The sequence below is a fragment of the Thunnus thynnus genome, chromosome 23, assembly GCF_963924715.1.
Source record: "Thunnus thynnus chromosome 23, fThuThy2.1, whole genome shotgun sequence".
Taxonomy (NCBI): Eukaryota; Metazoa; Chordata; class Actinopteri; order Scombriformes; family Scombridae; genus Thunnus; species Thunnus thynnus.
Window position 1 is genome coordinate 8,512,016 of NC_089539.1, and position 25,028 is coordinate 8,537,043.

The 25,028-nt window shown below is 40.4% G+C and overlaps 1 protein-coding gene and 1 long non-coding RNA gene across 10 annotated transcripts in view; one reads left to right on the plus strand and one right to left on the minus strand.

The window, feature by feature from the left end:
- The window catches only part of sox5 (SRY-box transcription factor 5), a 271,640-nt gene that overhangs the window by 38,340 nt on the left and 208,272 nt on the right, over window positions 1-25,028 (plus strand). For all 3 annotated transcript variants that reach the window (XR_010925839.1, XM_067582514.1, XM_067582515.1), the window contains one exon: window positions 10,174-10,238. The gene's annotated coding sequence lies outside the window, so the exon portion shown is untranslated. The remainder of the gene's footprint in view (window positions 1-10,173; window positions 10,239-25,028) is intronic.
- The window catches only part of LOC137176310 (uncharacterized), a 275,304-nt gene that overhangs the window by 3,874 nt on the left and 246,402 nt on the right, over window positions 1-25,028 (minus strand). For 6 of the 7 annotated variants that reach the window (XR_010925841.1, XR_010925846.1, XR_010925847.1 and 3 more), the window contains one exon: window positions 3,532-3,725. The exons of the other annotated variant lie outside the window; for it this stretch is intronic. This is a non-coding gene — a long non-coding RNA (uncharacterized lncRNA). The remainder of the gene's footprint in view (window positions 1-3,531; window positions 3,726-25,028) is intronic. 7 annotated transcript variants of the gene reach the window in all.

Genomic DNA, 25,028 nt, shown 5'->3' on the forward strand with positions numbered 1-25,028 from the left:
TAGTAGCTGATTCTCCATTTTCACCACTTACACTTATGAAAAAGTTTTCCACATCATAGTAAAAGCCTGTTTAAACCCACTTTCAGATTGGTGAAACCTTTATTTTGCTTATGAAACCAGGAAAACAATTTTCTGATATTTTTCCATCCAGATCACATTAGACCAGGTCCAGATCAAAAACAACTATACTTAGACTTGTCAGATCTGTGTTTTGTCCTGACTGACAGTCCACAACTCAAAGAGATTCAGTTTACAATCGTAGAAGACTAAACCAGAAAATATTCACATTTAAGGAGCTGGAATCTGAGAATTTTTACTTTTTTTCCATAAATGATTATATAAACAATAATCAAAAACAGTTGGCGGCAACTAATCGATTAATCAACTAATTGTTGCAGCTCTAAAAATCTTAACAAATGGAAGCATCACATTGACATTTTCTACACTTTTCTTCACTTCACTGTGTGTCATTAGATTACAGTTTGGAAGAAAATCTGCTACAGACAAATATTTGACAAATTGCTTATTTGAAAATGAATAAATGTCCAAAGACAGTTCCTGACTGGGGAATTGTACATAATATTCTTCCTTGCTTGCTTGTTGCATACCTAATTTGTCACAGCTCTAATTTTTAATTTGTCAAGTTACAATATTAAGTTTTCAAGTCCTGTCAGTCCTGTTTTTAAAAGACTGAACTGTGTAGAAATACCAGAATTCAAGGCTTAAATACAAAGGTATTGCCCTTTTAAATTCTGTGTCCCAACTCCTGGTTTATGGCACCAAAGGAAGTGCCTTTAAAGACAGCACTTGTGTCATGCTTTGGGATCTGTGTGTGTGTTTGGAGAGAGTGTCACAAGACCGCTGCTGTGGATATAACGTTGTCTTTGTTTTTGTGACATTCAGTGTCATTTCTCAGAAGCGTAACTTTAGCAGAATCACATTTTCATGTCTTCAATTCCTTCCTCTTACTTTTGAAGGCTTTTCTTTGTGACATGTCCCTTTCTGCTTCCCCTTTCTTCTGAAAGAGGTTTCTCATTCTTAACATCTTTTATTTTAGGACAGCGGAGCATGATAATGGGGAGTGAGTAGGGTGATTTTTTGTGCGGTTTCAACTACTGCTTTTACTCATATACGTTGTTCTGGTAAATGATAAACCTTTACCACTTAGTCTATACATTGGATCCATTCAATAACACATTTCCATAAATTACAATTTCATTTACCTGTAGGGCTTTGAGGATTTTTTGGATACATACCTGTTGTGTATTGGGACGTATAGTATCTATTCTGTAAAAATAACACTCCAAACCTAGATAGAAGTAGATAAATATGGGTGAAGTGTGCCAAACAGTTTTAGGCGAAAAGATTTCCCACACTGGAGTCATATGACGTTTGAGTCTCCCTTAATAAATAACCTTAATTTATCTCCTGATTCCATTAACTGTTTGAGTAAATATATGTGACATTTATACAGCAGCTATTTTTACACAATAGCTTTCATACATTTCTGACTCAAGATAAACTCTACTGTATAATCTAGGGATTTTCTGCTCCTTATATCTCAGATAAAAGTGCATTCAGCATCTAACAAGTAACTGTGTAAACCATGTGATCTGTTTTTTTTCTCTCTCCTGAGGCCAGGAACTCAGTGAAATGTGAGTAAGCTGGCCAGTGGGCAATTGAAGTGGTTGCAAGCTTTTGCCTGTATGAAGGCTTTTGTTTGGTCTGGACATCTAGAGGTTTTCAGGAGGGTTTCGTCAGACAGACAGACGGTAAAAATATACACCACGTACGTAGTGGTTGGTGGAAGTACTCATGTATTATGAGACGGGTAGTGCCAGTAAAAGATTCTGATTAGCTGAGTCACATTTGAAGCTGTTAAGCAGACCTATTAATTGAGACTATAACTCTCTGTTGAGTTTTATTGCAGCAAAATATTTTCATTTATGTATTTATACTGCACTTACTGTGCTGTAATAACATCCTCAAGAGGTTTATGTCCTTTAAAAGTTAATCATAGATGATAGATAACGGTCTGAAAAGCTTCATGCTGTACAACTGAGTAACTTAATAGCTTTTTGGTTACCACACTAGTTTGTAAGTGGGCGTTCAGACCGAAAACAGCCTTGTGTGAAAACAGTGAAGGGTCTGTGTCAGGGGTATGTTGTTTCAGGTACAGGTGAGATATTATATAGGATCTAGGTAGTGCAGTTGGAGTAACAGATAAGTCTGAAAAACACAATCACTGAACAGTGATTCATAACAACTCTGGGAAGTTATGACAGATGCAGTGAATTTATCTTTTGTGGAAAACATTGTGAGATAAACAGTACAAATACAACATTCACGTTACAAAGTAATCCACCAGTTTGTGTGTTTGTATGTATTTCATCGGCCAATGCAGCAACATTGCATCACATTGCAGTCCAGAAAAAGTTGAGCCAGGTTCGACTTTTTTTGCCAGACGAGCCTGCATTAATTTGCCGGAGCCTTCTACGTTGTCACCCCCACTGCATTGAATGACTGGTCCCATTCACACAGACCTCAAGACTAACTACTGCCAGACAAGAACAACAAGAGTGGATGATTCTGGAAAAACCATGGATTGCGTTCAATTCTAGTGTTGTTAATTCTGGACTTCTGCAGTATTTGTGCATGGCAACTAAAGTGTGGTTAGGTTAGGAAAAGACTATGGTTATGGCAGATAAATTATGGTTATGGTATGGTTAAGTTTAGGCAACTAAATTACTTGGTGAGGCTAGGAAAACATTGTGGTTAGTGCAAAGTAGAGGTTAATTGCAGGTTTGTGATGGGACGCAAACTCTGGTCTCCTGCAGTCAGACTTGCTATATCCACCATCCCGACCTCCACACCCTTACTTTCCACCTCGCCACATATAGGGCACACTACTTCCTGTGTTGGCACTGGACGTAAATCCTCAGGAATAGAATCACCTCACATGGTTGTAATTCACAAGGATACACGGATGGAATTGTTAGATGTTGATGTGGTTATTCAATAAAAGCAACATACCTCAGCTATGCCCTACAAACTTAAAATTGAATTGACAGTACAATGGAATACAACAGAATATCACTGAGTATCTGAATTTCTACCTTCCCTTTTACGCCCTCAATATAACTATGACTATGAATGCAATAAAAGCCGAATGGCCTTGCTTTCAAATTGCTTTGTACTATACTGCATATGAAGTTGTGACGCATCAGTGTAAGTCTCATGTTCCTTTTTATGCCCAGTAGCTACCGACACACTCACACCGCCACATACACACAACACATTTTACTGGGTGTGTCTGCTTTCAGTAATTCGTTGAGATGTTCACACTTTCTTTTGGCGTGTTTGTCTATGGTTAGAGTCAGTTTGATATAGGTGACAATGCTCGGAAAAACACCAAGAACCCGACTACGCATACTGTGCCCAGTTCAAGAAAAAAAAAACCCCTCTTATTTATCAGTATAAACAAGTGAGTGACTTTTGTTCTGAGAAAAAAAAGAAAATGCTGCATCATACCAGCTCATTCATCCGTTCAGCGTTCTCTCATCAGCCAGATGACGCAGATGGCACTGGGATGAATCAGCTGTTCGGCAGACAGATCTGGTCTCAGACTAGTGATCAGCACTCCTACATGTGGTTCACTGGAACCTATCTGACCAAAGCTGATCCCAGATCTGAGCCTGGAGGGGTCGGAGTACTGGGGAACGCTCCTAAACAGGAAGTGGAAGAGATCAAACGCACCAATCAGATTGCGGTGTGGCGAGACTAAACATCATCACCGACAGGAAGGAAGTAGCTATGTCTGAATTACACAGACTGCCATGAGTGAGTATGTGTGTGTCTGTGTGTGTGTGTGTGTGTGTGTGTGTCTGATTTACACAGACCAGCGTTTACATCCCACACCCAAATATTTACCTCTGTGCAACTGCCACCCTCTAACACAAAGCTATGATTAGGCATAGGGGAGTGTGTATTATATGTGTTTGTCAGGCGGCCTACAAACTGTGTGTATGTTTGAACGTGTGAGTGTACTGTATATGCATGTATATGTCTGTGTGTGTGTGTGTTTAGAGGGTGTGTGTGTGTTTAGAAGGTTCGTGTATGTGTGTGTGTGTGTGTGTGTGTGTGTGTGTTTAGAGGGGTAGGATTGGAGATCCTACTGGGACCACCTTGGTGAACAATGGCTCTTTTATTCCACTGGAGCATTTGACTGGACTCTGTGTCTCACAGCAGACACGCACACACTCACACACAGAACCAGACAGGAAGCACACATATCCATACACACAGAGGCTTCACACAAACGTGCACGCATTAATTTGCAAACTCTTTGGGGGTATCCAGTGTGTGTGTGGGGGGGAGGAGGAGGGAGGGGTCAGTTTTCGTCGTGTGTGTGTGTTTTTGTGTGTGTATGTGTAGTTAGGTAATTTGGCCCACTGGTCTGCAGCTTCAGACACTGTGGAATGTAGTAGCGGTGGTTTATTACATTTTTGGTTTGAGGGGGCAGGGCAAAGGAAACAAAACTGGGGGCAAATCTGTAGTAGCCAAAAGCTTTCTAACTCCAGAAAAGCCTTATCTGGTTCATATTATGTCTTGACATTTTTAGAAGATGATTTTTTATGGGTCTTCTTTATTTGACACCATATATTGCAAGGATGAAGTTAAAGGACATGGGAGGTCACACAACAAAGGAAGTGATGTGCAATCAAGCTAGAGATGTTGTGAGCCAAAACAGTTCTCATTCAGTCCATTGTACTTGGAAAAAAAGTGACAGCAATGAACAGCAATTTTCACTCAAATCAAATTATAGTAATATTACAACTGAAATGACAAAAGAACTTAAGTTTAACACTATTTTAAACATGAACAGGTATTGAAAGCAAAAGCAAAAGACTAGGCTAATGCCAACACTGGCAGTGTTTGCTCCAGCAGATGGGATGGTTTTAAAGTGTATAATAGTGAGCAATGAAGAACAAAAATATATGTGGCCAAACACAGCTTGGTGTAATTTCTGCCTGTGTATCATCACCTCAAATCCACCTGTACAAAAAAAAAACCTCTCCACTGTTGCATGGACAGTGAGAGTGAGGAGAGGGAAACATACACAACACAACATAGTTCTGGAGGTTAAGAGTTCACTTATATATATCTATTATACTGTAGTTACTGACAGTATGAAAAGTTACTATATAAAACATCACTACTGAAAACTGAAACTGAGTGAACACTTCATGTGTGTTGTGCATATCCCTCTGTCTGTGCCTCTGTTGCCTGAAACAGATAATGACTATAGGTTTGCCATCTGCAACTGTCCCAATCCCTCTTCTTGATTGCATTGAGCTCCAAATGACCAGATGTTTCATCAATATTATGGCATTAGAGCTGAGCTCAATAGGCAGATGTGTGTCTCTCTCGACTGATTGTTGTCATGATAGAGAATAGTCTGATTACCTCCTCTGATTAGGCCAATGGGCCACTAATCCTCCCACAGCCGCTTCACATCCAGTGTGTCAGCCCTGCCCTGCACCTCTGAGTATGAGAACAGGTTATACAACCCATACACACACACACACACACACACACACAAACACACATAACACACACAGAGGTAAACACAACGACAGTGCACACACCGAACAAGACAAGTTGTAATATTGGAAATTACATGCAGAGGCTATACTTGTTGGTAAATGTGCACTGCTTTTTCAGGTAACGGGAGGACACACACACACACACACACACACACACACACAAACAGTAGTACACGGAGGTCTTATGCCATGGTTTATAATGCGAGCTTGGCCACTCACCCCAAATGTCATGTTTATCTGATCCGTATTAAAGATCCTGTGACAATGGAACAGATGGGGCTGCCTTTTGTCCTGCAAGTGCACGTAGGACACACACACACACACACACACACACACACATACACATATATATATATATCCATGTAGGCTCCCAGCTCTTCTCTGTCTCTCTCTGCCTCTCTCTCTCCGTCTCTCGGTGGGCCGTGTGAGTAGGGTTGAGGTTGTGTGATTGTGTTTAGCCAAGCAGAGTGATTGTGCTCTACAGGGGAGCCAGCCTGCTCTCACCACGCCAGACGGACAACATAACACACACACAAACACAGCCGCTGCAACTCCTGCACTATATTTTTTAAATATCCCATGCTGGTTTCGCTGTACTAAAAGCTCAACGGAGGTCAAATGTATTCATCCGGAGTGCACTTGTCAGTATTTTGATATTTTGCTTCTTATCACAACAAAAAGCTACAGAAATTCAACTGGCTACCAACAATAAAAGCCCATTTCTGACTCATTGGAGCACGTTCTTCATATAACTTACTATTGTTTGACTGGCAGATGTTCCTGTATTTATTTAATGAACGCTAATGCTGTCCAATCAGCGGATGGCTCTGCAACACCTAAGCTACCTGAGCTGATGCAGGATGGTGCTGGAGTGGTTTAAAAAGTCGCACAGCTGAAGGTTTAATGGTCTGATCGCTGCAACATGTGTCTATCAAACCAGGGTATGATGCATCAAAGAAAGTGATAACCTCACTAAGTGTAAGAAAATCTTTAGATATGCCTCACCATGTCAAGAATCAGCACTGTCCTGCTGCTTTTACCAGTGTCAACGCACATCAATCCTCCAGAAAAGCTGCAATGTCATTACATTTGCATTAGCACAATATCTGTACCTTGACTTCTGGCTGTACGGTGTGTGCTACAGGCGACATGATCAGTGTCTGTTGCTTTTCAATCTTTTAGCAGCCATACTTTACTAGTACAGAACACGGACTTCATGAAACTTAAACTTATTCATCTTGACAACTGCTTAATCATTTCCTTTAAATCCCATCCTGAAGTCACGTCGAGTATGAACCGAACCAAGCTCACGTTTCTCCCCCGGCATTCATGCTTTATCATGTCTTCTAAAATTCAACCCTTTTGGTCTGGAATTATTAGAGTGAATTGTCTTTGGAGTTATTTTCCAAAGCCATCCACTCTAATCTACCAGCAGATAGTTTATTTATTATCCTTGGCTCATCAGAATCAATGGTAAACCTCACTACAGCTCAGGAAATCATTTCTCATTTCCTCATCACAATAAGACAAAAACTACCAGCCAAACCATCAAAATGTAGCTGGATGACATTAATACACCACATTAGGGAAGATTAATAAGTTTTAAAAACACAAACTCTCAATTTTGAATCACTTAAATAAGTACCACTGAATACAATCAACACATTTCACCTTATCACCTTTTGCAGTATTACAGTGTCAAGTTTGTGTTGTTATCACTGTTCCTGTTTTTCACTTACTGATTGAATCAATATATGTGAAGTAAGTTACTTTGTGAAATTAGATTTGCAACATCTGGACAAGGACTCAAAATGCTAAGTAAACTCAATCGAAGGCCTAGTGTGCTTGACCCTCAGCTTAATTTCTGTTTATATGTTTCCTCTCATGCAACTGGGAATATACTGGAAATATTTACAGTCCACCTGCATCTAGATGACTCAAGGTTATGTTTGGTCTTCCTTTACTCTCGGTGATGTGAACATGTAAAGGATGCATTGTTCTCTATGTGGGGGGAGACTGTAAGGACATTAACCCTGCTGTGCCATCACTCCCTCAGGCCTGCCTCTGTATGGAAGCACAGCCACGTCTTAGTATGTCTGTCCATATACACACCATGTACACCATGTGTCTTAAAATTAATATTTAAACTGTACTCGGCTGTAATATACTGTATGTTATATGCTTTCATTTTGTAATTGCATACCGGTGTGTGACATCTAAATTGCGTGATTTCAGGTTGTTTGAGTGCACTTCTCGTGTATGTGTGCTTGCCTGTAAGTATTTCTCTCAGTTTTGTGTGTGTGTGTGTGTGTGTGTTTTCTACTGGTGTGTGCTTAAGTGGCCATTGTGCGGACACAGTGGAAGAGAGGGAGACCAGCTAGCAGCATAAAGCCACCAGTCCAGCTCAGCGGCTCAACCAGCAGCCAGCCAGCCCCACTCGGCATGCACCTGGCGTCCCCTCACACACACCACCATTATTAATTGCTAATACATATTTATGTGGCACAAATTTGCCATTTGTTTATGCATAAAATTATCAATAGCGCAGGGCGCTTAGCCAGAGAAAACGGTGACCTTTTTAAAGAGTAATAAATGGAACTGTATGTGTATGTGTGTGTTTGTGCATGTATGTGTGTGTGTGTTTATCTAATGGCTGATGTTTAAGAGGGAGGTGTTGGGTTGGAACAAGGGGAGGAGGGTGGTGGTTTTGCGGCCTGGACATGGCAGAAAGGCAGCTGAGGCCTGCCAAGGAGATCCACTGATCTGGATGTTTACCCACAGTTTGTTTTTCACAGGCAATGAGCTGTTTTTGTCCTCGGCTTCATTAGCTGTGTCCATGTTCAGAGTGTCTGTACCGGATGTGCCTATGAGTGCTTGTGAAGAAGAATCTGCGCATATGTGTGCATCAGTTAGCATATTTTTTTGTCTGTGTACAAACGTGCAGAAGTGTGTGGAAGTGAAAAGAAACTGCGAGCACCACACTTTCTCTTCAAGTGAACCACTGAGGTCACGCCCATTAACGTTCTACACTCAATAGAGTTGCAAAGTAGGAAGGGACACTGGTTTCGGTATATTTTTTTTCCCCATTCTGTATTCCCATTTAAAAATAAATATTTTTAATGATATCCTTAATGTGACTTCACATATAAACACTGGAGTATCCATGATGATCATAAAGGTTTATGTGATGACCACCAGTTTTAATTATTTCAACTTTTTGTATACCCATGAGCCACAGCTGCTGTTGCTATGGGGAGGAAGCCGATCAGAGGCTCCAGTCAAAGCTGCTGCAAATTCAGTTGCAGTTGTGAACATAACACGGTGCCATACAGTAGTTGCCGAACTGACCAAAAAACTGACCCAGAATCAGAAACTGAGTTGACTTAAGCTGCAGATTGTATTATCAGTTTATCAACATCATAAACTTTTGCTTCCTCTTATTGTTAGCAGCACACTTAACAGAATTTTAAGCTCTATGATTTGATGTTTCTTGCCAAAATACACATTGGGAGTTGTACTATAGTTAACTTCTCATCTTGCATTTTTATGTACGCTTGTACCTTTGCCTTTTTTTTTTAAAGAACCAGATATTTTCTAATACAGTCGCTTTGTACTGAGGATTTAATCGGGAGAGTTTCATGTACAAGTGCACTTCCTGGACTGAATAAACTACACTGGGATGATTAAGAACAAACTGGACAAGAAAACACTGGTCAGGACTGAACTGGGCCAAGTTAGACTACACCTGGCTAAAATAGACAAGACTCTTTACTGAGGACGATTGCACAATTAACTGTCAACACAGCTAGAGACAAGGTACCATGAACAAAAATGAACCATTAGGAGGAAAAAAAAAAAGAAGGTGCAGCACTTGTTCTGTGTTTTAATGACTACAACAGCAAAATGATTTATTATTCAGGGCAAGTATTGTCGCTCCTTTTGTTCTCTTCCGCAATTAATTGAACAATGAAAACAAGCACAACAACAAAACAAATAGCAACATTAACCAGTGTAATTCCCAAATCTGGAGGACAAGGACAAGTGCTTTAAACAGCCCTCTTAAAAGGAGAATTTTGTTGTTGAACAGATTCCCTAGGGGAAAGATTCATACAAAATATAATACAAAAAAAAACTCATTTTTATAAGGTGTATTCAGTTGTTGAAAGTGCTTGAGGTACAGTTCTGACCTGTATTAGTCGACCTTTATGTTCCTCTTCAGACTCGTGTCACTTACTTCTACTCTCACTGTAGTTTTACCCTCTTCGCTTCTCAATTCTTTTCTTTTTATTCTTTGTACCCTTTCTCATATTTAGTAGTTCCTCTCTTTCTGTCTTTGTCTCCTTGTATAGTCATTGATTTTCCTCTCTGCTTTGCTCTCCACTGTCCTTCAGTCTCTCTGATGATCTTGTCTACTCCGTGCTTCTTTTCCCCTGTTTTCTCCTCTCTTTGCAGTAATATCTCTTTAGTGATGTATTTTCTGTTTGTGTGTGTCGGAGTGTTATTGTCAACCTGGCTGTTTCCCCAAGTGTGAAATCCAACTGAATCTCTCTCTGTTTCTCTTTAACAGGGTTGGCCGGGTCTCTGATGGGTACCCACTCCACAGCAGAGCCATCTCTCCAGGGACTCTTGTAGGTCAGCTGCTATTTTCATACCACACACACACACACACACACACACACACACACACATCGAGTGACTGTATTTAAGTATGTAAGGGCTCATGGGACTCTTGCTGTTAAACTAAAGGCACACAATGGACTGGGTTGAGTGACTGCGTCAGTCTTTCTCTCTCTCTCTCACACACACACACATGCACACTTTCTCTCTCCCTCTCTCTATAACCTAGCTTTCATGTGGCCTTCATGAGGTCACACACAGGGCTCAAGTCAGTTTCCATGACTACACAGTCAGCATCCAGCCAATCGGCATTCTCAGCTAGCCACTATGGGGCCAGTGGGCAGCCAGTAAGCATCATATCTGTACATCTGACATGGAGGGTATAGGGGGGGGAGGAGGGTGTGTGTTTGTTATTGTGGCTGTGTGTGCGAGGGAGGGGATTACTGCAGAGGACTTAAATGTGTCTTGTGAAGTGTACTGACAACAGTTTTTCGTCTTAACAATGACAAAAATGTATTTAAAGTAACAGCAACACCTCTACGTGTAATATGCTTTAATGTAGACTGATGTACATACATAGAAATATACAAACTAAATAGCAGCCAACGATTTTAATGAGGACATTCACACAGAAAGTGTGCATCAGTGAGGAAATCAGGAGAGCTGCTATGAACTAAAGATTGGTCTATCATTGCAACATCTCACAGGTTACATCTCTGGCCGCAAACGATCTAGACAGACACGTCTCTATTTAAAATACTGTAAAAAATATTATAGGATGCTATGCAAAACACCTCAGGAAACACTCCTCTTTTTGAGAAATGTGAGCCACAAAATCCCTGTTGGAAATTCCATGTACAGGAACTGAGACTGACAACCGATATAGAAGCAAATAAAAAAAGGAACTAAAACCCCTCATTTGACCTGACATCACAAAGTGCGTAATAAGCCCCTGGAAATGGTGATGGTGAGCACTCTGTTGGTTAAAATGTGTCCAGCTGCTGATTATCAAACTAATGTATGCCCAGTGTCTGTTTTTTCCTCTCGCATCCCCACCTGACTGTGATTGAGCGAGCCATTTGTCTCAACTTTTCCCAATTTGTAAAAACTCGGACGGTTTTCTTTTTTCCTGACATTGCGACACGCGGCTCTGATTAATTACTGTAGAGCGAACGTACAATGTGATTGATCATTCACCTTCTGATCTGAATCAGACAGGACCTGATGCATCTCATCTCTTTATCAGTGTAGTTAACAGATGACGCATTTAAACAGTTGTCTCACTCATCAAATATACTAATTTTCCCTGAAGCATAATAAGCCTATAATATTTCATAAAAGGGTTAATTTTCTTCTGATATTAGCAGAGGTTCTCTTTATTTCACCTCCACTACAAAATGCTGCGGGGTACTATGTAATATCTGTGCCATGAAAACTTGGAAAAGCATCAGCTACAGGCCTGAGTGCAAGCTGAACAATGAGTGGTGTCTCATATATTTTTTTCTGTCTTGTAAATTTCAGAGAAAACATCAGATCCTATTTATTATTATGTTTCCATTTTAGGAGTTTTGCTTCCAGTCAGAGTTTGGGGAATGTTTGACCTTTGCTACAACTCATTTACATAAAGTGCAACACCATGCAAAGTTTAACTGATGGATACATACAGCATCTGCTGTCTTTTCTCATGTACAACTCATGTAAACTCTGCTGCTACATTCCTCATATGCTCTGCGATTTTGTTGTACTTGCCATTTCCCAGCCCTGGGGGTTTGAACTAGTGATGGACTGGGAGCTGGAGAGGTGGAGAGGTGAGAGGGCCAAAAAGGTAAATAGACAGACAGGGAAACAGCATATGGAGGTTAGGGACAGTGGGATTGTTTGCTTTAGAAATGAAAGCCATGGGAGATAGGGACAGCAAAGGACAGCTGAGACAAAAGAGACATATGGAGCTTTGCAGCATCAAATCTTCTGTATTTTGTGTGTTCACTCTGAAATAGCTCAGTGACCAACTTGTCCCTCCATGACTTTTCCAAGATTTTCATCACTGTCCTGTCCTCTTCACACACCTTGCATGAATTGATAGGCAGATGATCTCCATCCCCAATTACTACACAGACAAATAAGTTCACCTTCTTTAATGTAGCAACTGGCAGTAGGGTAACACTGACAGAAAGAAAAACATACAGTTGGCCCTGAAGTTAGCAACAACACCTTAGCTTAACTTGACCAGGCTCACTTAAAGTGGACTGACTTTTAAGGTGGACCAGCAATTCTCATTTTAGTATCAATGTCAGCTGCTCTTTAACAGAGAATGGAGAAATGGCTGAGTCTCTTTCTTGAGTTTTTCATACCCATTCCCACATATGATAACAAGTTGGACAGTAGCCTTAAAAGAATATACAGGAAGTCACAGAAATAGTTACATTCTGTTAGATCTGATCGCGATCAATCTACCCAAGCTTAGCTACTCAATCACTAACATTGTTTTAATGTTGTTACATGTGATAGAGTACAGCCTATTAAAATTGCCTGGTACCTTGTGATCATCAAAACAGCTTTTATTCTGTAATCTCCAATATTGGGCTATTTTACATAGAAATTTAACCACTGCAGCAAGCGGACTGGTACTTGCCGGCCAACATGCTGACCAATCAGCTGACTTGTCAAATTACTAGTTCACATCTCATTCCCAAAATAAAGTAGTATATTGTAATGCACAAACAAATAAATAAATACAGTAAAACAAAAATCAAACCTCAAAATTCAAGAGGAAAGTAAAAGTAAAAATAGACATTATATCCTTTAGCTGAACTGAGCTGAGCTTGACTGTCAGGGCTTGAAGAAAAATCTTCATGTCACACTTGTTCCCAAAAGTTTTTCTGTCATTTTGGCTGATAAAAGTTGTCCCTAACCCTAACACTTCTGAGTTCTTAGTATCAGACTACTGAAATCCAAATGTTTACAATTAAACAAAAAATGAAGATAAAACGTCATGTTGTTGATCCAACACCTGAGCCGATTGGCTCTTTGGTCAGGCGACAGGTCTCCCATCATGCTCTGGGTCCTCTAGTTGGTGGAGAGCAGCTGCGGCACCCGGCTCTAAAAACTGCAACTGCCTTGATCTCGAGAGTTTAACGTTGCTACGCGTGCATGACTTCAGAGCAAGTCGAGATCAAGTCGGACACATATCTAACTGGCACGCATTGTGTGGTGATCGCCAGTGATGGATTCTGGGCAGGCCTGGCTCATCTCAAACAAGCCTATGGGAAACTGCCTAGATGCCTACTGATGATGTCATCAACTAGGGACACAGACCATATTAGCCAAATAAAACCACCAGCAGGGGGTGCTAAATGAAAAAATAAAAATAACTGACTAATACGGCAGCACAATTACAAACATAAAAAATTGTGCGAGGAAATGCAGTATTTATAGCTTTGAGGTAGCGAATACAGACATTAAGATGAAGATAAGTAAAGAGACGGACAGACAGGTGAGTTGACAGATCAACAGACAGACAGTGAGGTGTGAGTTGGGTCAGTTTAGTTGGGACATATGGCTCCTGACAGCCCAGAGACTCAGTACTTAGGGACCTTGAGGACAGAATAGAAGAGGAAAGACCCACATACCATCTGGACAAGGGACAAAGATTGGGAGATAGAATTAGTAGAGTTTGTGTGTGTGTGTATGAGAGAGCGGGAGTGAGGGTAAGTGTAGCCCAGTAACAATGCCAGGCCAGTTGAGAACACCGGCCTCACTCTCTGGCCCTCTGAGAAACACACACACACACACATACTTCTTGTATACATGCACACATAATACATGTACGCACAGTCTACTAGGACAGATATGCAAACATACATTTTCTGATGCAAACAAATGCACGTAAACACATGGAACACAGGAGAACATGAGCACACACACACACACACAAACACGCATACACACACTTTGACTGAAACAGACTCTGTATGTCACTGCTGTCTCTTCATCTGCCAGAGCGGCCATCCAGAAAGCCCTGTCCTCAAAACTGATTGTGTGTGTGTGTGTGTGTGTGTGTGTGTGTGTGTGTGTGTGTGTGTGTGTGTGTGTGCTTTTCCCCCCTCTCTGTCAGATACCACTGGAGTGGTATGCTTCACAGGGCATTATATTGTCTGACATATGGGTTTTGCTCCTCTGCTCTGTCCAGGAAACAAGGCCAAGCGGGCAGGCTCAGAATGGAGCCCTTGGGTTTGATGCAGTTTCCATCAAGTCCAGTTGTCTTTAATGTTAGCGGAGTGAAACTGGGGTACTGGTGGTGCTCTGCTAACGGGGTCACCGGCCTCAGCACTGGGTCACTTTGTTGTGTGTTGGGTTCCTGTACAACTTCTGGGTCAGCGCTGGAGGTTGGGATAGCAGGTTGTTAATGTGAGTCAATGTGACAGACACTTTCTGTGAATAGCTCACCTACATGCTGTAAATTGCAGCCTTTGGTTTCCAATCATTTCAGTGAAGTATGAAAATGAATCTACAGAGGCTGAAACTTTCTTGAGATAGTGGACATTCAAAATTATTGTTGAGTAACAATGCAGAAACAAGGAATGTTGCTTGTTTGGTTCTTTCATGGAAACGCCGACATCCAGGAGTTGAGAATCAGTTTCAAAGCCAGACGTAAATGTACAGCTAAGCAAATGTAACTGCTGACTCAAGTCTAAATTGTTTACAGTATGCCAAACACTGGTCAAATCAAGAAATAAGAAATGTCTAGTGAGGTGGATTCAACCGAGTGCACTCTCTGAGTGAGTTAGAGATGTGACCTTACAGGTGGAGGGCAACCTCTGTCCCCTGAAGCATTTTGCTACTTCATACTTGCTTTGTTATTAAGTTGCTTTAATAAGTTAGAACTTAGAAAATAAAGACATTTTAAGAAGGACATTTTCTGCCTAAAATGATAAGTATGAAGTACTGTAGGAAGAATGCTAATGAACCAGGTCTCTTGGATGAGGCCTTGCACTGACTGACTTTTCCTTAAGTAAACCAGCACAAAGAAAAACACACACTAAGAATCAAAAATAATAATAAACAAGAATAACTGGCCTGTTGAAAAAATATATTAATAAATAACATTAACATGATGAGCAGCTACAGCAGAATCCCATAAAACTATTCAAATCAATTAAATTCAGTTTGAGGTGAGTAGGTTTGCAAACACCACAACACTGAAACAATTACTTAAAATCTTCAACAAATCAGATAGTATGAAGATAAAAAAAGTGATTCAAGTGATTAAAAGGAAATGTTTTGTATTTTTACTCTAAAGTTCAGTTCTATTATATTACTTTTTTGGTAGTTGCAGCCCACTTCTATTAAATAAAAATAAGTTTGAGGAGGTTGATAAAACAAAATATCTGTTATTTTACATCTGTATACAAAGTTTGCATTTACTGGGCTGCAACTAACAATTATTTGATTAATTGATAAATTGTTTGGTCTATGAAATATCGTAAATAGTAAAAAAAATGCTCAGAGAGAGTGGTTGACATTCTTTCTTAAAAAGTGACTGAAATGATTAGTCGATCAACTCTCCAGTCAACTCTGATTAATCAACCGTGACAGCTAATCTTATAAAATGATTAATTGGCACTAAATTTAGATGAATTTAAATGTGGTATACTCTATACTGTATGTAAATAAGCTTGATATTCCCTTTAGAAAATTGGATCATTTCTCAGATTTTTCACGATATTCCCGGAATCCAGTGACCAGAGGAGTCATGCATACACAGTAAAGCACTACGGACATGAACTTTTCACTTCCACCAGGATTTAGTAGTTTCAAAAAAGTAGGGCATAGACCCCCACCCAGGTGCTTGATATTTCTAATGCGTGTGTATGTGTGTGTACGTGACACAGAGTGGGTGGGTTGGTGTGTTTACAGGCATGTGGGTGCTGAGGAGCTGATGGCATAAACAGATAAAGCTGTGATGGAGGATGTACACTCTTTTGTTTGAGTTTAAGAGACAAACGGCTGTCCAAAATACACACACAAGCATGAATGCACACATACACACACCACCCCCACTCTGCCGTGTGTATACACCACACGTCAGGTCTTAAGTGCTCTGTAACAAAGGGCGAGTTTATCCCTGGGATTCACTGTAAATACAATGGTGAGTAATGCTACAGGGACTGGCCTGTGGTCACCGCAGACATGATATAGAGAACGAAAATAGGAGGAGAGGGGTGCAGTATTTTATAAGGACTTTCTGGCCTCCGGTCTGCTTTTAAAGGTGCTGTGTGTAGCATTTTGTGCGTCTCAAAATTAAAACCACATTTCCCATAAATCTGTTGCTTTCCCCTCCTTGGGATCGCTCCATGTTCAGCTGTTTCAGGCGACAATAACAGATAGAGCAAAGTTAAGCGCCAGTAACAGGTCTGAACAGAGGAACTGGAATAAAGTTGTGTATTTCTCTTCGCAGATAACATCAGTGGTTCCTCTTTTGTGCAGAAAAATAATCCAGCTGATTTCCTGTGCAATATGTCCCAGTGGAAACGCATTAAAAGTAAAATCAGTGTTCAGTGAGTTTGATATAATTACTTTGTTTCTTGATTTGATGATGATTTTATGAAAAAAGAAAAAAAATATTGTAATAAAATATTGAGAATGAAACAAATAAGACCCGAGCTGGGACGACTTTTTCGACCACATTATCATGTCCATGTAGAATTGAAGAAAAATCACAGAAAATCACAGTAGTAATTAAAATGAATGATGGCTGAATTCCATTTAGCTGCTTGGGTTTCAGGTCTCTGGTATTGTGCATGCTGACTCACTGGCACACTGTCATGGCTTACTGGGACACTTAGAATAGAACAGAGACGTCACTGATATTATTATTAACATATGATTTTCCTACAAGGACGAGTCAAAATGCCTGCTGCGGTAAAGGAATATTTTGTTAGAATCTTTTTTACTTTACCTCACAGTAGGAATGTCCCCATTAAGCCCCCATGCCGACCCGAGTCCTTTAATATTATTGTATTTTCTGAAACTGTAGTACTGGTATATGCTCACACTAAATTGTCTTCTTGATTGCCAATATAATTATGTATCATCAGGGTAAGTGTAAATGATCAGCAGAGACAGCCAGGCTTCTCCGTAAACATCTCATTTGATTTTTGAAGCACTTTTAGCACCTCATGATTAAGATAAATTCTCTTCAGCACTCAGCACATGTGGAGGTGGTAGGGTTTCAATGTCTTGTTCACGAACACTTTGGCAAGCTTGTCAACACAGGGCAAGGACGATCTCCGTAACCTTTTTGGCAGAAACATCTGAAACCTCTGACAGCATGGCTGGAATAAAGCTATTGTTATTGCAGCAAGCTGTCTCCATACTGTCAACCCCCCCCCAAAACACACACACGCATACACACTTATATACATACACACATACACACACACACACACAGAGCACAGCAGTGGGAGCACATCATCTGTCACCCAGGGCCCAGGCGGAGGGGCGACAGATTGTCTTTGCGGTGTTCCTTCAGGTCCCATTGCTCCAAACACACACGCACACACACACACACACACACACACACACACACACACACACACACAAATACACACACAAACAATCTGCCCACTGACGTACTGTGCTCAGTATTCCCTCAGAGTGAGGGCAGGGCGGTCTTGTTGCCTTTATCTCAGAGGAGTATTAATACAACACACCATGATTCACAGCATTTCTACATGGGAACACAGAGGTGTTTCACTTAAGTGGTGTGCAGTGTCTGTTCTCTCTGTTCTCTGCTTGAAGAAAAACAGATTTTTTTTTATAGCCGGAACACACACATATACTGCTTATTTTATGCAAATTTATCATAGTTTATATGGCTTTTATGCTCGGGCCTTTGTTGCTGAACAGTAGAAAAGTAGAATTACGTGCTGATGAGCAGGAACATTTGACACAGAGACGCACACACAAGCACACACAGTGTGAGCTATGTTATGGTTAAAGATTAACCACGTGTGTACAGATCAAATAGGGGATCACTACTTGTGGCGCAGAACAAATGAATCTCACATCAATGGCTTTCTGCAACCATATGATATGGCATAGTGGGGAGATCAAAACGCCAGTGTGACGTATTTAACCGTCACAAAACAGCCACATAAATTAAACATCAAGAGTACGCATATAGCCTGACCCAGTGATAATCAAGGATCTTTTTAGTATCAAAGTGCTGCTCAGTAAACACCAGGCCTTTAAAGATCATCATCAATAAACATTACCTGGCTTTGTTCTTCGCTCTCGGGGAAACCGCACAGACATAGATATGCCTTCCTTTCTCATTTTCCCATCGCTCTTTCTCTACCTGCTCATACCCACTTCCTCATAGACTGTACTTGTGTGTGTGTGCAAAGACCTACGGGCCTTATGGAATGTCTGAGCTCACACCCTGCCTTAATGCGCTTTCTGTTCCTCTGTGGAATTCTCTCTCCTTGAAGAGAAAGAGAAAGTGAGATAGAGAACAGAGGAGAAGGAAGAGAGAGATAGCGCGCAGGTAGTTTCATTACCCCACCTCCCCTCCTCTCTGGGTGCCTGGGTTATGGCCAATTAGGCCTATTAGCAACAACAAAACACAACAAAACCCGGTCGGCAGGCAGGCAGGCAGGTAGTTAACGGTGGGAGGAATTGTTATCTCTCCCACCGACAGGAACAAAGAAAATGCTCTCCAGAGTGCCGGAGACAGAATTTATACCTCCCGGTGTTCTCAATTCTACAATTAAACTCTTTACTGCAATTTCCCGTTAGTTGGAGTCTCCAGAGGGACTTTCCAATGCACCGCAGTGATGTTTTACACCTGCAAAGTGGTGTGTTATGTAATTAACCAAGTTTGAAACAATTGCTCAGAAGTACAGAGAAGCACCACCACTATGCAGCATTTAAACAAGACTGTTTAGTCCTGTAATGCATGTAGTGATGACACATTGACCTAATTAATTATCACTTTATTTTAATGGTATTCCAGCTCTCTGGCTCACAAGGTAAACAGCTGCTTGAGAATCGGCTTTTTGATAGAACTTTGATTGCGCATGAAAGTGAAAACGAAACTTCAGGTTTTGTCCCAGATTGATAAAACCTCATTTAAAAATCATATTGACATTCGTAATAACTCTAAATAGATTACTAAAAATCCAGCCCTGTAATGTAACCCTACACAACAGTATGTACAATACTCTAACCAACAATGTAGGTTATGAAGACATATAGCTTGTGTGTTTCTCTGGTAGAACTTCATTGGATTTCTAGTTTTTTGAAAGTTAACAAATAAGTTGTTAATTTGTCATTGCCTTCCAAAACTGTTACAAATCACTGCTGCAATAATAAAAGCATTTTCTGATCTTACACAGTTGAGGTTTGGCATGTTTTAGGCACTTGGTTGGGGTTAGGGAAAGACAATGGCTTGGGTTCAAATAACTAACATGGTTAAATGAAGCCAACACTGACTGTTGGTAGGAAACACAAAGCAAACTTCAGTCTTTTCAAAGTCTGATGTTCTGTTGACCCATCCAACCAACCTAACATCCTCCCTCTTGTGGACTGTCGCTCTATAACAACATCACACTATACCTTTGTTTGTTCCTGATCGACAAGTGTCATAATTACTATAACCACAAGGAGGGCTTTGTCAATTCAACGTAAATATGGCGTCAGGACTTCTGCTGTCAATTCTCGGACTGAACTAATCAGGCCCAAACTGACTGGCCAGGTTATGCTACATCCTCTGGAGTCCCTCCACCTTGATCAGGTCATATTTCATTTTACTTGACAGCAATTTTATCTTTTGTTTTTAGGTTACACATACAGTATTAATACAGCAACACAGATGTACATAAAGTAAAAGAGAAACTAACAAGACAACAATTCATTGTTGTCACAAAAGGTAAAGTCTGAGATATGTAATAACTTCCTGGAATAACAATAATTTATAGAGGCAGCAGAAACCAGATAAATGTGTGTTTTTTATGTCCACAGTACAAAAATTCTGCTGAGGCATAAAAGAGCTGGGAGTTTTACTCTGTGCCGTGGCTCTGTGGCTTTTTCAATGTCCACTGGAAGCGTTTCAGTGGTTCAGCAGCCACATTTCTAATAAGTTCAGAGTTGTTTTGCTCTTAATTTTCTTGTTTTACAAGCATATTGAATCACGTTTGCAGCTTGTTTAAATGTGGTAACAGATGCTTTGTGGCTGTACTTGAATATGACCTTTTATTGCTTCGAACTTTCTCTGTGGTCACTAATTTTAAATGTCAATATAGTCGATCTCACAGCACAGCTGCTGTCAATAACCTGTATTTTTGTTTGTTTTGTCAGGTGATGGAATGATCACAAAATAATAATTTCATCTGCAGTAAACCAGCTTGGCAATGACTGCTGGTTAACAAAGTATTTATGAGCTGTGATTCACACTTCTAACAACAGAAACAGAAAAAATATGTAAACCAAAACACCTATTTGGCTGCATGGGCCAGAATGTGGGTCTCAACGAGACCTGTTGCTATCCCTCCGTCTCTTGGTTTTTTCCTTCTCTCTCATTCTCACTGATTGCAAACATGATAAACTAGTTTTGCTTTAGCTATTAGGGATGTGCAGAGAGCTCGGTATTTGTATTTGTATCTGTGTTCAAATAAAAGTGAAAATAGGTGTAAAAATCCTGTTTTTGTTTTATTATACTTTGAATTTTAGGATATTAAAGTGTTAAAATAAGTGACAAGAGAGAGACAGCACACCCTGTAACGTGTAGGGAAGAACTTCAAAGGTGATTATAGCTTTGAACTTTTCATTTATTGCCTAGTTTTTACAACCTTACTTTGTGGAAAGGAGAAGGGGAACAACAGATTGTGCGTCATGTAGCAGGTGGATGTGACTGCCCTCGTTGAGACCCGCTGATAGACGTAACAGGGGAGCAGAGGAGAGAGACTGAGATAGCGATGTAACCGATCTGCACACTGGTATTTAACATGTTTTTTTCTTCTCGAAAACTTTTTAAAATATTTATATGAAATAAATGAAAAAATTAATTTTTTGTGCTTTGCCGAATAATGTATTTGGATTCGGCACCAACCCTAGTAGCTATGTGTTAAGAGAAAGTCGGTAATAAATAAAATGAATCATTGAAATATATTTTTAAGACAACTGTCATAAAATACAGAAATTTCAGATACATTCATAAGTGAATCTCATGCTTCAGAGACACGAGTCAGTCCAGCAAAAATTGACTTGAGGCGTATAGATAGCGGAGTGGGGACAACAGCCAGGCTCACGAACCCTGTGAGCACCTGCTAGAACGGTAGCGGATCATCTCCGACAGCCGCAACGGAGCCAGATCCTGTGTACATTGCGGGTTGTACAATGGTAAAACTGTTTAGTTTTAATACAATATCGGCTCATTATGTATAGTGGTTCTTTCTTTATACATCACTGCTTCAGTGCTCCATATAATCTACACCACAAACACAGAGTTGAGACGTTGTGTAACTTCGCTGAAAATCAGTTGCATGCAAAGAGGATTAGTGGAGATTAAAACAAAAAAAGTGTAAGTGAAATTCTCACTAGTACCTGACTGAATTTGGCTCTTGCAGATGTGACAATGTGGTGGCCAGGTGACTTTGCCTTTTTTTTTAAGTAAAGAAAAGACCAAGCGCTTTTCCACCTATGAGGCAGTGGATATTGAGAGAGATTATCATTAGGGCTACATGGGATGACTGGAGATTACATCCTAAAGATATATATTCCACATCTCCTTTCATCTTCTCAGTCTCTCTCTAACCTTCATTTCCTTGTTCCTCTCTCTCTCTCTGTCTCTGTCTTTGTCAGTCTCTTAAGACCCTCTTACTCCACGCTCAGATTAAATGCTCCATGCTCTGTATAAAATCCATTAACTCGACATGCCGATACATTACCATCACCCAGATGGAAGCAGAGTGTGTATTGTGTTAGCGTCATGTTGAGGCGGAGGGAGAGACAATCAAATAGAGATGTGCAAAACAAAACTGGGGATGGATGGGAAGAGAGGGGAATGGAGGGAGGGATGGAGGGAGTAGGCAGGGAGGTAAACTAAATGTGACATCTCATATTTGACTTTTCACTTCCCATTTAGCTGACACGTCCAAGATAAGTGGAGGAAAGATTACTGGTCTCATTCTGTTAGACAAAGGCCTGTGTGTGTGAGTACATGTTTTGTTTCAGCATGTAAATTTTAAATTTTAGGCCCTTTGATGATGAATAAGAGAGTAGTTAAGTGTGTATGAGCAGACAATAGAGTTTCATTTTTGCATTCATTAGAATTAATGTATTTTCAATGTACCAGTTTGGATCAGCTATATTTCGATTGCAAACACTTGAATCCTTTTTTAGGGAAATTATCGTTTCATACAGTGTAGGTCTTGGTTTGTGGTTTTCGCTATTGTTCCTTTTGGTAATGACAGCTGTACATTGTACTCACCTTTGTGGAAATCTAAAGACATGGCAACAACTCTGTTTGTCAGTAGCACCTAGTATGGAAAACATGAGATGTCAATCAGGTTTGTTTTGTTTTTTTAAAAACCCAGGTTAGCCAAACTTAGTTGAAAAAGAAATTAAGGCAAGTGACAAAATTATGATCCAAACTTTCTGTTGTAAACATCCATCACAGTTTACAGACCAACATCCTGGTTTAGCTTTCAGTCCAATTCATGGTTGCTGCACACTCATGTATAATGGAAAAGTAACGCACACCAAGGGTTGTAGTGAGGTGCTGATCACTGGAAGTAGATTTGAGAGTAGGAAAAAAGTGTCGCACACTCTGGCTCCATATGCTTTTTCTCTTTTTATTCAGATGACGTTTCAGCCCTCCGGCCTTCATCTAGATCAACAATAATAGTAAGACATAGACACTGGTATATTATGTGGGCCACACCCAAGTAACACATCTGATGGTGATTAGACAATCATGTCCCACCTATAGGGTGAGAAAAAACAAACAAGGGGCCTTCAGCGAATCAAAACTCTGAACAAACAGTGAAAGGAACTACAGCCAATCAAATCACTTCATACGAAGTGACAAGAAACATTATGTCATTATGTTACACATCAGTTTTCTAGATTTATGGATCATTAGAGAGAATAACTACTTGTATGTCCCATTCTGGTCCTATTCTTGTTAAGTGATGGCATATTCCACACAATTTTCATTTTTCAAAAGTATGCAGACCCTCCCGACTGTAGTGTGTATATTAGTGCATGCATGTCCACATGCAAGTCCACAGCTGGCCAAGTCCACATCTGCACTGAAGTATGAACAAAGCTTACAGTCCTTGCGGTAGTCGAATACTCAAAGTTTTCCTCTGCAATGAGGGATTATTACTGACATTTTGGTGCACTCACTCTCTGTTTACCACAAATTAAAGTGGTTTACATAATTTGGCTACAACCTGTCTGATTGTTTGACTGCTCATTTTGTGCACTTTTTTGCTACACCACCCCCAAGGATGAAGCCTTTTGGTGATCCTTTCAACTAGTGCCACAAGGTCAAAAGTTTCACTTGTCACTCCCAGTTGAGAGAGGAATGGAGCAGACACATTTGTCATTCTCTCCCATGACCTTACCAATTATAACTTGTTAAAACCTTAAATTTAACTCCATCTTTTTAGTAAAGGCAGATGTCATCTTTAACTTACAGCATGGCCTCCAAAGCCAAGCAGACTAAGAAAGAAGGTACCAAAACTAGACTAACTGTCCACTGAAGTTAACCAGATAAGTATGCCTGTTCTGACTAGCCTGCTAGAGGAGCACTGCAAGTCTATATCATCATCCCTCTCTACTGAATTCAAGTCGGCATTCACATCACGAAACTAAATTAGATGCAGTACAGGCCACAGTGACTGACTATGGCAAGCGAATTGCATGTCTGGAGACCAACAACAACTTAGCTGATGAACGCTTCCAGGCCCTTGAGGCATCGTGCTCCATCCTAGCTGATGCATGTGCTACACTCAAAGCCAAAAACGCCGACCTGGAGGGATGGAGCCGGAATATTAGGATTGTAAGTCTACCAGAATCTATTGAGGTTCCCCGGCCCACAGATTTCTTCTCTGAAGCCCTGGTAGAGATAATCGGTGACCAAGTACTACAGGCTCCCCTGTGCCCATTGTACTCTATCTGCTAAGCCATGACAAGGAGACTTGGCATGCGACCAACTCTTCTATACCCAGCAAGGCTTCTAATCACCAACAGAGAAGGCAACAAGAAATGGCTTTCCTCAGTTGAGGAAGCCACCGCTTTTACAACATCATGGCCAGATGCATAATAGCAGTATTCTAACTAACGCTACCTTAATCTTCATCATGGCTGCTCAGCTGGTGAGAGTGTTGTTGACTTGATAGTGTTCAGTTTTCTTTATTCCAGTGCTTCAGCTAATGTTCAGTACTGTCATTGTTTGGTTACTTGGACTGCCTTAATTTTATGTAACTTTGTTTGGACTTAATAGGGGTATTTTTCTTTGTCGCCCTCGTTTGCTTTGGTTAACCGCACTAGCATGGGCCTGGTTAAATTAATAGGTTAATAACTAGTTAACCTCTTTGCTACCAACTGCACTTGTTTTGATATATTTCTATAAAAAGGGTATCACTGCACCAGCTTTATATTTTCGTATTGCCATTTTCTCTTCGTCTTTTGTGTTTCTGTATATGTCAGTTTGTCTCATGGAATGTTAAGGGAGTCAGTGGAGCCACCAAAAGGGTAAAGTTATGGCACACCTACAACAGCTCAAAGGGGATATTT